General features: G+C 42.8%; 5 non-coding genes across 5 annotated transcripts; all 5 read left to right on the plus strand.

Moving 5' to 3' along the window:
* The first annotated feature begins 481 nt into the window (after positions 1-481).
* trnai-aau lies at positions 482-555 on the plus strand. The gene has a single exon. It is a non-coding gene; the product is annotated as a tRNA-Ile (tRNA).
* Positions 556-4,179: 3,624 nt separating this feature from the next.
* trnai-aau lies at positions 4,180-4,254 on the plus strand. The gene has a single exon. It is a non-coding gene; the product is annotated as a tRNA-Ile (tRNA).
* Positions 4,255-7,704: 3,450 nt separating this feature from the next.
* Positions 7,705-7,779, plus strand: trnai-aau. The gene has a single exon. It is a non-coding gene; the product is annotated as a tRNA-Ile (tRNA).
* A 481-nt stretch (positions 7,780-8,260) lies between these two features.
* trnai-aau lies at positions 8,261-8,334 on the plus strand. The gene has a single exon. It is a non-coding gene; the product is annotated as a tRNA-Ile (tRNA).
* An 871-nt stretch (positions 8,335-9,205) lies between these two features.
* Positions 9,206-9,279, plus strand: trnai-aau. Its single transcript has one exon. It is a non-coding gene; the product is annotated as a tRNA-Ile (tRNA).
* Positions 9,280-9,715: the final 436 nt, after the last annotated feature.

Raw genomic sequence — 9,715 nt, forward strand, 5'->3', positions numbered from 1 at the left:
CTCCTTACTCTCGCTTTCTCCACTCCTTACTCTCTCTTTCTGTCTTTCTCCACTCCTTACTCTCTCTTTATGTCTTTCTCCACTCCTTACTCTCTCTTTCTGTCTTTCTCCACTCCTTACTCTCTCTTTCTGTCTTTCCCCACTCCTTACTCTCTTTTTCTCCACTCCTTACTCTCTCTTTCTCCACTCCTTACTCTCTCTTTCTGTCTTTCTCCACTCCTTACTCTCTCTCTCTGTCTTTCTCCACTCCTTACTCTCTCTTTCCTCACTCCATACTCTCTCTTTCTCCACTCCTTACTCTCGCTTTCTCCACTCCTTACTCTCTCTTTCTGTCTATCTCCACTCCTTACTCTCTCTTTATGTCTTTCTCCACTCCTTACTCTCTCTCTCTGTCTTTCTCCACTCCTTACTCTCTCTTTCTGTCTTTCTCCACTCCTTACTCTCTCTTTCTGTCTGTAATCCGTAAAGTGAGCATTATCAAGGCCGGTTAGCTCAGTTGGTTAGAGCGTCGTGCTAATAACGCGAAGGTCGCGGGTTCGATACCCGTACTGGCCAGGAGAATTTGTTTTTACTTTACTGTGTATGTCTACAGTGTTCTCCACTCATTAATCTCTCTCTCTCTGTCTTTTCCCTCCTTACTCTGTTTTCTCTCTCTGTCTTTCTCCTCTTTCTGTCTTTCTCCACTCCTTACTCTCTCTTTCTGTCTTTCTCCTTACTCACTCTTACTCTCTCTTTATGTCTTTCTCCACTCCTTACTCTCTCTTTTTCTGTCTTTCTCCCTCCCTTACTCTCTCTCTCTGTCTTTCTCCACTCCTTACTCTCTTTCTGTCTATCTCACTCAATACTTCTCTTTATGTTACTCTCGCTTTCTCCTTTCCTTACTCTCTCTCTCTGTCTTTCTCCACTCCTTACTCTCTGCTTTCTCCACTCCTTACTCTCTCTTTCTGTCTGTAATCCGTGAAGTGAGCATTATCAAAGGCAGTTAGCTCAGTTGGTTAGGCGTCGTGCTAATAGCGAAGGTCGCGGGTTTGATACCCGTACTGGCCAGGAGAATTTGTTTTTACTTTACTGTGTATGTCTCTGTCACATAACTCAATTAGGTCAATGTACATTTAAATTACTAGTATAACTCTCTCTCTCTGTCTTTTTCTATCATATTTTTTTCTCTCTCTGTCTTTCTCCACGTATATACTCTGGTCTACATTGTCATCGTATATCAATGACAAATGTTACTCTCTCTTTCTGTCTTTCTCCACTCCTTACTCTCTCTTTCTGTCTTTCTCCACTCCTTACTCTCTCTCTTTCTCCACTCCTTACTCTCTCTTTCTCCACTCCTTACTCTCTCTTTCTCCACTCCTTACTCTCTCTTTCTGTCTTTCTCCACTCCTTACTCTCTCTTTCTGTCTTTCTCCACTCCTTACTCTCTCTCTGTCTTTCTCCACTCCTTACTCTCTCTTTCTGTCTTTCTCCACTCCTTACTCTCTCTTTCTGTCTTTCTCCACTCCTTAATCTCTCTCTCTGTCTTTCTCCACTCCTTACTCTCTCTTTCTGTCTTTCTCCACTCCTTACTCTCTCTTTCTGTCTTTCTCCACTCCTTACTCTCTCTTTCTGTCTTTCTCCACTCCTTACTCTCTCTTCTGTCTTTCTCCACTCCTTACTCTCTCTTTCTCCACTCCTTACTCTCTCTTTCTCCACTCCTTACTCTCTCTTTCTGTCTTTCTCCACTCCTTACTCTCTCTTTCTGTCTTTCTCCACTCCTTACTCTCTCTTTCTGTCTTTCTCCACTCCTTACTCTCTCTTTCTGTCTTTCTCCACTCCTTACTCTCTTCTTTCTCCACTCCTTACTCTCTGTCTTTCTCCACTCCTTACTCTCTCTTTCTGTCTTTCTCCACTCCTTACTCTCTCTCTCTGTCTTTCTCCACTCCTTACTCTCTCTTTCTCTCACTCCTTACTCTCTCTTTCTCCACTCCTTACTCTCGTCTTTCTCCACTCCTTACTCTCTCTTTCTGTCTTTCTCCACTCCTTACTCTCTCTTTCTGTCTTTCTCCACTCCTTACTCTCTCTTTCTGTCTTTCTCCACTCCTTACTCTCTCTTTCTGTCTTTCTCCACTCCTTACTCTCTCTCTCTGTCTTTCTCCACTCCTTACTCTCTCTTTCCTCACTCCATACTCTCTCTTTCTCCACTCCTTACTCTCGCTTTCTCCACTCCTTACTCTCTCTTTCTGTCTATCTCCTCCTTACTCTCTCTTTATGTCTTTCTCCACTCCTTACTCTCTCTCTCTGTCTTTCTCCCACTCCTTACTCTCTCTTTCTGTCTTTCTCCACTCCTTACTCTCTCTTTCTGTCTGTAATCCGTAGTGAGCATTATCAAGGCGGTTAGCTCAGTTGGTAAGAGCGTTGTGCTAATAACGAAGAAGGTCGCGGGTTCGATACCCGTACTGGCCAGGAAGAATTTGTTTTTACTTTACTGTGTATGTCTACAGTGTCACATAACTCTATTGATTGGGGTCTACAATGTACATTTTAAATTAGTAGTATACTCTCTCTCTCTGTCTTTCTCAATAAAAATCTGTTTTCTCTCTCTGTCTTTCTCCACTACTTACTCTGTCTTTCTCCACTCCTTACTCTCTCTCTCTCTGTCTTTCTCCACTTCTTACTCTCTCTTTCTGTCTTTCTCCACTCCTTACTCTCTCGTTCTGTCTTTCTCCACTCCCCTTACTCTCTCTTTCTGTCTTTCTCCACTCCTTACTCTCTCTTTCTCCACTCCTTACTCTCTCTTTCTCCACTCCTTACTCTCTCTTTCTGTCTTTCTCCACTCCTTACTCTCTCTTTCTGTCTTTCTCCACTCCTTACTCTCTCTCTGTCTTTCTCCACTCCTTACTCTCTCTTTCTGTCTTTCTCCACTCCTTACTCTCTCTTTCTGTCCTTCTCCACTCATTAATCTCTCTCCCTGTCTTTCTCCACTCCTTACTCTCTCTTTCTGTCTTTCTCCACTCCTTACTCTCTCTTTCTGTCTTTCTCCACTCCTTACTCTCTCTTTCTGTCTTTCTCCACTCCTTACTCTCTCTCTCTGTCTTTCTCCACTCCTTACTCTCTCTTTCCTCACTCCTTACTCTCTCTTTCTCCACTCCTTACTCTCGCTTTCTCCACTCCTTACTCTCTCTTTCTGTCTTTCTCCACTCCTTACTCTCTCTTTCTGTCTTTCTCCACTCCTTACTCTCTCTTTCTGTCTTTCTCCACTCCTTACTCTCTCTTTCTGTCCTTCTCCCTCCATTAATCTTTTTCTCCACTCCCTGTCTTTTTCCACTCCTTACTCTCTCTTTCTGTCTTTCTCCACTCTTTACTCTCTCTTTATGTCTTTCTCCACTCCTTACTCTCTCTTTCTGTCTTTCTCTCCTCCTTACTCTCTCTCTCTGTCTTTCTCACTCCTTACTCTCTCTTTCTTCTCACTCCTTACTCTCTCTTTCTCCTGCCTCTCTTTCTCCACTCCTTACTCTCTCTTTCTGTCTTTCTCCACTCATTAATCTCTCTCCCTGTCTTTCTCCACTCCCTTACTCTCTCTTTCTGTCTTTCTCCACTCCTTACTCTCTCTTCTGTCTTTCTCCACTCCTTACTCTCTCTTTCTGTCTTTCTCCACTCCTTAATCTCTCTCTCTGTCTTTTTCCACTCCTTACTCTCTTTCCTCACTCCTTACTCTCTTCTCCACTCTTTCTGTCTTTCTCCCTCCTTACTCTCTCTTTCTGTCTTTCTCACTCCTTACTCTCTCTTTTATGTCTTTCTCCACTCCTTACTCTCTCTTTCTGTCTTTCTCACTCCTTACTCTCTCTTTCTCCACTCTTACTCTCTCTGTCTTTCTCCACTCCTTACTCTCTCTTTCTGTCTTTCTCACTCTTACTCTCTCTTTCTGTCTTTCTCCACTCCTTACTCTCTTTCTGTCTTTCTCCACTCCCCTTACTCTCTCTTTCCTCACTCTCTTTCTGTCTTTCTCCACTCCTTACTCTCTTTTTCTCCACTCCTTACTCTCTTTCTGTCTTTCTCCACTCCTTACTCTCTCTTTCTGTCTTTCTCCACTCCTTACTCTCTCTCTCTGTCTTTCTCCACTCCTTACTCTCTCTTTCTGTCTTTCTCCACTCCTTACTCTCTCTTTCTGTCTGTAATCCGTAAAGTGAGCATTATCAAGGCCGGGTTAGCTCAGTTGGTTAGAGCGTCGTGCTAATAACGCGAAGGTCGCGGGTTCGATACCCGTACTGGCCAGGAGAATTTGTTTTTACTTTACTGTGTATGTCTACAGTGTCACACATAACTCTATTGATTAGGGTCTACAATGTACATTTAAATTAGTAGTATAGCTCTCTCTCTCTGTCTTTCTCCACTCATACTCTGTTTTCTCTCTCTGTCTTTCTCCGTAGCGCATGTGAGTAATAAATGTGTTAATATGTATGTCTGATGACAATAAAAGCCGTAATAATATTGTATCGTCGTACATCAATAATGACATGATTGAGCAATAAATGTACATATGTAAACAACGTGTGTCCATCATGCTCTCTGTTTCTGTCTTTCACCCATCCTTATATCTTTTCTCCTCCTTATCTCTTTCTCCACTCCTTATATATAATATGATATTTTCTCCCATCATTATGAAAAAGCAATATATATGATATATCACTCTTTCTGTCTTTCTCCACTCCTTACTCTCTCTTTCTGTCTTTCTCCACTCCTTACTCTCTCTCTCTGTCTTTCTCCACTCCTTACTCTCTCTTTCTGTCTTTCTCCACTCCTTACTCTCTCTTTCTGTCTTTCTCCACTCCTTACTCTCTCTTTCTGTCTTTCTCCACTCCTTACTCTCTCTCTCTGTCTTTCTCCACTCCTTACTCTCTCTTTCCTCACTCCTTACTCTCTCTTTCTCCACTCCTTACTCTCGCTTTCTCCACTCCTTACTCTCTCTTTCTGTCTTTCTCCACTCCTTACTCTCTCTTTCTGTCTTTCTCCACTCCTTACTCTCTCTTTCTGTCTTTCTCCACTCCTTACTCTCTCTTTCTGTCTTTCTCCACTCCTTACTCTCTCTTTCTCCACTCCTTACTCTCTCTTTCTCCACTCCTTACTCTCTCTTTCTGTCTTTCTCCACTCCTTACTCTCTCTCTCTGTCTTTCTCCACTCCTTACTCTCTCTTTCTCACTCCTTACTCTCTCTTTCTCCACTCCTTACTCTCGTCTTTCTCCACTCCTTACTCTCTCTTTCTGTCTTTCTCCACTCCTTACTCTCTCTTTCTGTCTTTCTCCACTCCTTACTCTCTCTCTGTCTTTCTCCACTCCTTACTCTCTCTTTCTGTCTTTCTCCACTCCTTACTCTCTCTTTCTGTCCTTCTCCACTCATTAATCTCTCTCCCTGTCTTTCTCCACTCCTTACTCTCTCTTTCTGTCTTTCTCCACTCCTTACTCTCTCTTTCTGTCTTTCTCCACTCCTTACTCTCTCTTTCTGTCTTTCTCCACTCCTTACTCTCTCTCTCTGTCTTTCTCCACTCCTTACTCTCTCTTTCCTCACTCCTTACTCTCTCTTTCTCCACTCCTTACTCTCGCTTTCTCCACTCCTTACTCTCTCTTTCTGTCTTTCTCCACTCCTTACTCTCTCTTTCTGTCTTTCTCCACTCCTTACTCTCTCTTTCTATAATATGAACGTGACAATAAAAATAGCATGTAATAATATGATGAATAATCATCGTATGTCTTGATGTTAATAAATCGTATGACAACGTTAGCAATAAAAATCGTAAATGTAAACGATGTATCATCGTATGTATATGTGATGTCATCGTATGTCATGTCTTTCTCCCTCCTTACTCTCTCTCTGTCTTTCTCCACTCCTTACTCTCTCTTTCTGTCTTTCTCCCTCCTTACTCTCTCTCTCTGTCTTTCTCCACTCCTTACTCTCTCTTTCTCTTTCTCCACTCCTTACTCTCTCTTTCTGTCTCTGTAATCCGTAAAGTGAGCATTATCAAGGCCGTTAGCTCAGTTGGTTAGAGCGTCGTGCCTGTACGACTTGTAAGGTCGTGGGTTCGATACCACGTACTGGCCAGGAGAATTTGTTTTTACTTTACTGTGTATGTCTACAGTGTCACATAACTCTATTGATTGGGGTCTACAATGTACATTTTTAAATTAGTAGTATAACTCTCTCTGTCTTTCTCCACTCCTTACTCTGTTTTTTTCTCTTCTGTCTTTCTCTCCCACTACTTCTACTTCTGTCTTTCTCTACCTTTACTTTCTCTCATCCTTCTCCACTTCTTACTTCTCTCTTTCTGTCTTTCCACTCCTTACTCTCTCTTCTGTCTTTCTCCACTCCTTACTCTCTCTTCTGTCTTTTCTCCACCCTTACTCTCTCTTTTCTCCATTCCTTGCCTCTCTTTTCCACCCTTACTCTTCTCCACCTTTACTCTCTTCTGTCTTTCTCCACTCCTTACTCTCTCTTTCTGTCTTTCTCCACTCCTTACTCTCTCTTTCTGTCCTTCTCCACTCCTTAATCTCTCTCTCTGTCTTTCTCCACTCCTTACTCTCTCTTTCTGTCTTTCTCCACTCCTTACTCTCTCTTTCTGTCTTTCTCCACTCCTTACTCTCTCTTTCTGTCTTTCTCCACTCCTTACTCTCTCTCTCTGTCTTTCTCCACTCCTTACTCTCTCTTTCCTCACTCCTTACTCTCTCTTTCTCCACTCCTTACTCTCGCTTTCTCCACTCCTTACTCTCTCTTTCTGTCTTTCTCCACTCCTTACTCTCTCTTTCTGTCTTTCTCCACTCCTTACTCTCTCTTTCTGTCTTTCTCCACTCCTTACTCTCTCTTTCTGTCTTTCCCCACTCCTTACTCTCTTTTTCTCCACTCCTTACTCTCTCTTTCTCCACTCCTTACTCTCTCTTTCTGTCTTTCTCCACTCCTTACTCTCTCTCTCTGTCTTTCTCCACTCCTTACTCTCTCTTCCTCACTCCATACTCTCTCTTTCTCCACTCCTTACTCTCGTCTTTCTCCACTCCTTACTCTCTCTTTCTGTCTTTCTCCACTCCTTACTCTCTCTTTCTGTCTTTCTCCACTCCTTACTCTCTCTTTCTGTCCTTCTCCACTCATTAAATCTCTCTCCCTGTCTTTCTCCACTCCTTACTCTCTCTTTCTGTCTTTCTCCATCCTTACTCTCTCTTTCTGTCTTTCTCCACTCCTTACTCTCTCTTTCTGTCTTTCTCCACTCCTTACTCTCTCTCTCTGTCTTTCTCCACCCTCCTTACTCTCTCTTTTCCTCTTACTCTCTCTTTCTACTCCTACTCTCTTTCTCCACTCCTTACTCTTTCTGTCTTTCTCCCTCCTTACTCTCTCTTTCTGTCTTTTTCCCCACTCCTTACTCTCTCTTTCTGTCTTTTTTCTCCTCTCTCTTTCTCCACTCCTTACTCTCTCTCTTTCTGTCTTTCTCCACTCCTTACTCTCTCTCTGTCTTTCTCACTCCTTACTCTCTCTTTTCTCCACTCTCTCTTTTACTCTTACTCTCGCTTTCTCCACTCCTTACTCTCTCTTTCTGTCTTTCTCCACTCCTTACTCTCTCTTTATGTCTTTCTCCACTCCTTACTCTCTCTCTCTGTCTTTCTCCTCTCCTTACTCTCTCTTTCTGTCTTTCTCCACTCCTTACTCTCTCTTTCTGTCTGTAATCCGTAAAGTGAGCATTATCAAGGCCGGTTAGCTCAGTTGGTTAGAGCGTTCGTGCTAATAACGCGAAGGTCGCGGGTTCGATACCCGTACTGGCCAGGAGAATTTGTTTTTACTTTACTGTGTATGTCTACAGTGTCACATAACTCTATTGATTGGGGTCTACAATGTACATTTTAAATTAGTAGTATAACTCTCTCTCTGTCTTTCTCCCTCCTTACTCTGTTTTTCTCTCTCTGTCTTTCTCCACTACTTACTCTGTCTTTCTCCTTCTCTCCTTACTCTCTCTCTCTGTCTTTCTCCACTTCTTACTCTCTCTTTTCTGTATTTCTCCACTCCTTACTCTCTCTTTCTGTCTTTCTCCCTCCTTACTCTCTTTCTGTCTTTCTGTCTTTCTCCACTCCTTACTCTCTCTTTCTGTCTTTCTCCACTCCTTACTCTCTCTTTCTGTCTTTCTCCACTCCTTACTCTCTCTTTCTGTCTGTAATCCGTAAACTCTCTCTCTCTGTTCTCTCTGCTGCTGTCTTTCTCCACTCGCCTCTCTCTTTCTGTCTGTAATCCGTAAAGTGAGCATTATCAAGGCCGGTTAGCTCAGTTGGTTAGAGCGTCGTGCTAATAACGCGAAGGTCGCGGGTTCGATACCCGTACTGGCCAGGAGAATTTGTTTTTACTTTACTGTGTATGTCTACAGTGTCACATAACTCTATTGATTGGGGGGTCTACAATGTACATTTTAAATTAGTAGTATAACTCTCTCTCTGTCTTTCTCCACTCCTTACTCTGTTTTCTCTCTCTGTCTTTCTCCACTACTTACTCTGTCTTTCTCCACATCATACTCTCTCTCTCTCTGTCTTTCTCCACTTCTTACTCTCTCTTTCTGTCTTTCTCCATCCTTACTCTCTCGCTCTGTCTTTCTCCTCCTTACTCTCTCTTTCTGTCTTTCTCCACTCCTTACTCTCTCTTTCTCCATTCCTTATCTCTCTTTCTCCACTCATATATCTCTTTCTCCTATCCTTATCTCTCTTTCTGTCTTTCTCCTCCTTACTATCTCTTTCTGTCTTTCTCCTCCTTAACTCTATATCTGTTTCTCCATCATTGCTCTCTTTTCTCCTCCTTACTCTCTCTTTCTGTCCTTCTCCACTCATTAATCTCTCTCCCTGTCTTTCTCCACTCCTTACTCTCTCTTTCTGTCTTTCTCCACTCCTTACTCTCTCTTTCTGTCTTTCTCCACTCCTTACTCTCTCTTTCTGTCTTTCTCCACTCCTTACTCTCTCTCTCTGTCTTTCTCCACTCCTTACTCTCTCTTTCCTCACTCCATACTCTCTCTTTCTCCACTCCTTACTCTCGCTTTCTCCACTCCTTACTCTCTCTTTCTGTCTATCTCCACTCCTTACTCTCTCTTTATGTCTTTCTCCACTCCTTACTCTCTCTCTCTGTCTTTCTCCACTCCTTACTCTCTCTTTCTGTCTTTCTCCACTCCTTACTCTCTCTTTCTGTCTGTAATCCGTAAAGTGAGCATTATCAAGGCCGGTTAGCTCAGTTGGTTAGAGCGTCGTGCTAATAACGCGAAGGTCGCGGGTTCGATACCCGTACTGGCCAGGAGAATTTGTTTTTACTTTACTGTGTATGTCTACAGTGTCACATAACTCTATTGATTGGGGTCTACAATGTACATTTTAAATTAGTAGTATAACTCTCTCTCTCTGTCTTTCTCCACTCCTTACTCTGTTTTTCTCTCTCTGTCTTTCTCCACTACTTACTCTGTCTTTCTCCACTCCTTACTCTCTCTCTCTGTCTTTCTCCACTCCTTACTCTCTCTTTCTGTCTTTCTCCACTCCTTACTCTCTCTTTCTGTCTTTCTCCACTCCTTACTCTCTCTTTCTGTCTTTCTCCACTCCTTACTCTCTCTTTCTGTCTTTCCCCACTCCTTACTCTCTTTTTCTCCACTCCTTACTCTCTCTCTTCTTTCTCCACTCCTTACTCTCTCTTTCTGTCTTTCTCCACTCCTTACTCTCTCTTTCTGTCTTTCTCCACT

The sequence above is a fragment of the Oncorhynchus gorbuscha genome, unplaced genomic scaffold (assembly GCF_021184085.1).
Source record: "Oncorhynchus gorbuscha isolate QuinsamMale2020 ecotype Even-year unplaced genomic scaffold, OgorEven_v1.0 Un_scaffold_11107, whole genome shotgun sequence".
NCBI classification, from domain to species: domain Eukaryota; kingdom Metazoa; phylum Chordata; class Actinopteri; order Salmoniformes; family Salmonidae; genus Oncorhynchus; species Oncorhynchus gorbuscha.